The sequence below is a fragment of the Carassius gibelio genome, chromosome A12 (assembly GCF_023724105.1).
Source record: "Carassius gibelio isolate Cgi1373 ecotype wild population from Czech Republic chromosome A12, carGib1.2-hapl.c, whole genome shotgun sequence".
In the NCBI taxonomy this organism is placed as follows: Eukaryota; Metazoa; Chordata; class Actinopteri; order Cypriniformes; family Cyprinidae; genus Carassius; species Carassius gibelio.
In genome coordinates, this window is record NC_068382.1 from 15447955 (window position 1) to 15453954 (window position 6000).

Here is a 6000-nt window from a genome sequence, read left to right on the forward strand (position 1 = left end):
CATGACTATATTTCAAGAAAAGTGAATATTGTAATTTTATTTCTCATAATTACAAATTAAGATTTTATAAATTGCAACTTTATAATGTTTAACCAATCAAGTTAATTATACCTCACCTCGGAGAATAAAAATCAAAAATGTAATTCTCATAACTGGGACTTAATATCTCATTATAATTTCAAGTTTATATCTTGCATTGTCATTATAGCTTAAAATTAAAACTTTTCAATTTTTGTTTTTCAACAAAAATAAAAATGGCAATTTATTTTAATTTACTTTATTAAATTTATTATTTTTATTTTTTTCTATTTATATATATATATATATATATATATATATATATATTTTAGATTTGCAATTTCAAGTATTTAGACTTCATCTCACAATTACCTGAGGTGAAAACTGCCTTCCATGATTCTGAGATAATTGACCGTTGGTAACATTTAGTTTGGGAAAAAATTGAGTCATCTCATTAACTAGCACTCTGGTGTCAGGTGAGTGAGGTATTTACTGTCAAATATCCATCTCTGTCTTTTTGATTGTCCTGTTTCTGGAATGCATCTGCTGAAAAGTTCTCTGCTCATCTGGCCCTTGTGTTGTTGCCATCCTTATGAGTACTGCTATCACTCAGCAAGGACACAATGCCAGCCATTCTCAGATTGTGTCAGCCACCTCACGTACAGCCTTCCGTACCACATTGACACTTAATAAGATCATCTTTCTCCCTGGGTCCTGGCTGTCCACCCTCTCTGTACGTGGTTTGGCAATCGCTGTGGCCATTATCACATGTTGCTGATGGATGTGTGTGTGTGTGTGTGTGTGTGAGAGAGCGCAAGCTCCCAGCTGCTCCTGTTGTTGTGCCATGATAAATGGGATAGGGGTGTTTAATGGGCCCCTGTGCACTCTTGTGGTTATTTTTCAATCCTGGGTTCAGGGATGGCTTGGGGCATTGCACCCCCTGGGCCCAGTTTGTACCAAAAAACAAGCCAAAAACAGATATCACAGGAGGGCAGCAATGAGAACAAACAGTTATTTCATACAAACGCTGCAGTGTTGGTCAGTTCAAAGGCCTTTTCCTCAGAGACGAAATTACAGCTCTAATTTAAAGGAACAAGATAGGCCCAGTTGCCTAGAAGCCCGGGGTTTGATTAGTCTCCTTGTATGGCAGCCAAACCCAATTCAGATCCCAGCCAGGTTGGCAACTGCTCATAAAGAAGGAATTTTAATGGGGTTAGTGCTTGGCCACCTCACAACAGGTCTCCATAGTCAAGGTTTGGATGGGATGGTTTTTACAGCGTACGCCAAAATTAACACCTCCTCTTAAGTCTCTCTGCCCCTCTGAAGGGATTGAGTGACTCCTGCCTTGGGAGTCCAATGACATGTAATGTCACTGTAACCGGATTACCAGGTTTGATTTAACCACACAAAATCAATGTCGTCATCGGTGTTTGGGCAATTAACCTGAATTTGAATGAATAAAAAAAAAAACAGGCGATTTGTTTCAAACATAAAATGACCTTTTGGAAACCCACCGGATGAGATTGAGTCACAGGAGGCCTGATACGGACAAAATTGGGTCATAAAACTGATCCGTTTTCATTAATGGTGGCTCATTTTTCTGTCTAGAAAAGCACACTGTAGATACAAGCAACATGCGCTATTTCTGCCCACCTTCAAAGGCCAGGGAGGGGGTGGTGAGAGAGAGAGAGAGAGAGAGGTGGGAGGTGGAAGTTGCTGAAAATAGTGGAAAGCAATTAGAATATCACAAAGTTCAACCCTGGGGGGTGGAAACTGGTGAGATTTTTGAAACAAAACTGCTGTGTTCTCAAGACGAGCAAGAAATTGAGGAGACAAGCAAGAAAGAGATAGGCAGTTAAACGGGGGAGGGGAAGCTTAATGCAACACACAAGGATTTATTTCCACATTTGAAATACAGAGGTCTATTTACCTTAAAGTGACCATTCACACAAAAATGAAAATTCTGTCATCATTTATTCACCCTCAAGTTTTTCCAAAAGGTTATCTAGTAATTAATTTAACCTCAAGGCAAACCGTTGACTTTTGTTTTTCTGCAAAACCCAAATAGAGCAAACTTATTGAAGCGCCGATAAATCTTAAAGTTATTAGCATGATCTTGATTAAAAACTGAGATTTTCTTCAACTAAACAGCTGTGTTCTCAGACGAGCAAGAAACGGAGGAGAGAAGCATGAAAGAGATCGGGAGTTAAATGGGGGAGGGGAGCGTTAATGTTAGCATAATGTAACTCACAAGGGTCTGACGCTGAGAGGAGTGGTTCATTTCTGGCACAATGCCATAAAGAACTCCTTTCAGGAAAAAAAAAAAGATGTCGGAAGCTGAGATTATGTCAAGAGCCACTCAAAATAACTCTTAAAGGTGAAGCCAAGCGTGCTGGAAAGAGTTTGGAGGTCATATAACTCAAACTGAAAAAGAAAAGGACAGTTTAAGTGCTAGCATGGTTTTCTGGGTTGCAGTTTGTCTTTGTAATCACTTTTCCAAGGGCTAGGACGACATTGCTGTTCTACCTTTCTCTAATACTCATGTGTTTTTGCTTGCTGAGGGGAGTGAATTAAAATATCACCTGAATTCTTCTTCTTGCTGTTAAACCAGACTGCATTTAATCTGTCTAAGCAAGGTGCCCCAGGGTTTATCCTTTCACTTTACTACTGTGTGTGTGTGTGTGTGTGTATTACAAGACTCGATTTAGTCAGTGTAGGCAGGACATTTGCCATTCAAATGAATCCCTGGTGAACAGCTTCAAGACCTATTTACCTATTTACCTTAAAGATATAGTTCACACTAAAAATGAAAATTCTGTCATAATTTGTTCACCCTCAAGTTGTCCAAACTTGCCAAACGTTCTCTCATCATTTACTTAACCTCACTGCAAATCTTCAACATTTGTTTTTCTGCAAAACCCAAAAAGAGCAAAGTTCTTGGCGCACCAATGAGTCTTACAATTATTAAAATATAGTTACAGTAGCATGATCTTAATTAGAAAATAAAAAAGTACTAATACACCATCATTTTGAGTGTATTTGTTTGTATTACAACAGAAGTATAGTAGTCTATTTGACAAAGCCAGATTCAGTGGTTACCCAGGCAAGTCTGAGTTTGAGCCAGCTCTGGTTTTTCTTGTTCAAGAAGGTGGATGGTTGTTTCTTTGGACTACATGGCTAACTTAGTCCAGAGCAGGTTTTATTATTTAAGACTGCAAATCAAAACAAGACCAATAAGCTGTGGGCAAAGTGACATACTGTATCTGATGCAATAAAGTCATGTATCTTTCCCTCCAAATTAAAGCAGTGCATTCTGTGACTCCAATAAACTGGATAATTTTAATAAACAGTCAATCTGGTTCACAAAACCTGTTTGAATAATTCGTTCACAAATTAGACTGATATGGTTCTTGAGTCCAGTTCACTAAATCTAGTAGCAGTGGTTAAAGGGGGGGTGAAATGCTATTTCATGCATACTGAGTTTTTTACACTGTTAAAGAGTTGGATTCCCATGCTAAACATGGACAAAGTTTCAAAAATTAAGTTGTACATTTGGAGGAGTATTTTTGTTCCCAAAATACTACTTCCGGTTTGTCACAAGTTTCGGAAAGTTTTTTTCGAGTATGGGTCTGTGTGACGTTAGATGGAGCGGAATTTCCTTATATGGGCTCTGAGGGCACTTCTGCCGGAAGAGCGCGCGCTCCCGTATAGCGAGGTTGAGCAGCACAGACATTTCACTGATCAGAGCGAGAGCGTCGCGAAGAGTCACAAAAGAAGTGTGTTTTTGGTTGCCAGGGCAAGACAACCCTGCACAGATTACCAAAAAAAAAAAAAAACAGCATTAAGGGACCAGTGGATGGAGTTTATTTTTACAGAGCATCAACGGAGTTGTGCAAGTGTTTTTGTTTGTTCCCTGCATTTCGAAGATGCTTGTTCACATACGGATTTGCGTATCGTTTATTTCTTAAGGATGATGCAATCCCAAGGAAAAAGGGTCACGATCGTGTGTTGGAACCGCAGGCGGTGAGTAAAACTGCTTCAAATATCTCTGCCTCCTTGTTAGTGCGTCCCCTCCCATGCCAGAGACCCGGGTTCGAGCCCTGCTCGGAGCGAGTCGTTGCTGCTGCTGCTTTCGTTCAGTTTCAGCCTCGGGATCTGATTCTGGATCATAAATAAACGGCTGAATCTGACTGTAAGCCATGGTTTGTTTTGAATGATGGGTTTTGGGTTTTCCCTCACGGTAATGTGCTCTCACAGCTTCCACATGCTCTCAACGCAAAAGCCTACTCGCGCTCGTGATTCTTTAGCTCCGCCCACAGGTCACGCCTCCAGCCGGTCGTGTTTTTCCGGGAAAAATCGGTACAGACTATCTTTCTCTTATGAATATAATAAAACTAAAGACTTTTTGGATTTATGAAGGATGCAGTACTACTCTATATGTACTCAAGATTAACAGGATATTGAGTGAAAACAAGCATTTCACCCCCCCTTTAAGAGTTAGTGTGGTTAAAGACTTGGAATATATAGTGCATGGAGTTATATGGACCTCTTCTGTTATTTGAAGTTTGCAATACGGAAGAATCACAGAAGATCAGCAAGATCAGCTTTTAAAATTTCTCTCTTTCCGGTCATACAGATATAGGGGGAAATGTAGGCAAGTGCATGATGACAGAATTTTCTCTTGGTGGTTGATCAGTACACAGCAGCATGTATATGGGTTGTATGGCTTAGCAACGCAAGGTTTTGAGTTCATGTCCAATCTGACGAATGCTGATATTCAAATCTGGGATCTTTGCCATTAGCACAAGGGCTATAAATTCAGATCCACTTACTCAGTGACTTAATATAATCACAATTCTGCCCTTGAGCAATGCACTTATTGTCAGGTCGTAACAGGGGGGACAGTTCCTGTGGCTTGAATAAAAAGGCTTTAGCTGCATGACAAGTAACCCTAATATCACCCTTGGAGTGTTTCCCATTAATGCCAGAGCAACAGCACACTGTATCAGAAAGGTAGACCACTAAAGTAGTCATTGGGATGTCTCTAAACAGCCCGTACATAATGACCGACATAAATTTGGATCAAAGCAATATCACTTTTATTAGCAGCAATATATCCTTCAGCATTCCTAAATGCAAAACGAGAGCCACGAGAACAATTTGTGTTGTGTTTTACGACCTGTGCTTTTACCTCATCCCTAGATGCCTGTGCAAAGACTGGCATCAAAACCATTCAGCTATCTGACTCAGCCCCTTTAATCTTTTGGCACAGTTGAAATTCCAGCATCTGGGCGAAAATGTTATTTAGTCTACCTGCAGAGACTTATAGTGTAAGTGGTCAAACGAAGGTATTTATTGTCCAACTGAATTTAAATTGGTATGAATATGTTTCATTATTGTACGACAATAGATATTAGTGGTCTTAAGGCAATGATCTACAAAGGTTTGAAATTGAGTTTGAACATTTCTTGCCAGAGCTGTGGTCAGTCTAATGTGATCATGCACAGAGTAATCCATTTAAGTCATTTTATGGATGCTCAGCGGGGAGATGGCTTCGGAAGGCCTTGACTTCTCTAATTGAGCCACAACAAGCAGTGAGACACAACGATCGATGAGCGAATCACATCCGGAACATAGTATTGTACTCCTGCAATTATATTCAAAAGATAATTCAGTTTCATAGTTGAGTTCCAGAGAGGATGTATCATATTTCTTAGTGTACAAATGTCAAAGGAAGCACATCTTTTGTCTGTGATATCACAAAGCATAATCAAATAAAATAATTTTCAGCCTGATAGAATGAGATATCAGCACCTAATTCATAACTTTTGGGCTATACGCTAGCGCTTAAAAGTTTGTGTTGTGCGAGATGTTTTAATGTTTTTGTGTTTTTTACATTAATGAGTTTAATGTCTTTTTTGGTCTTATCGATGCTTTTTTTGTTAAAAAATAGATTTTAATCCTTTAATTCAATCTTGCACA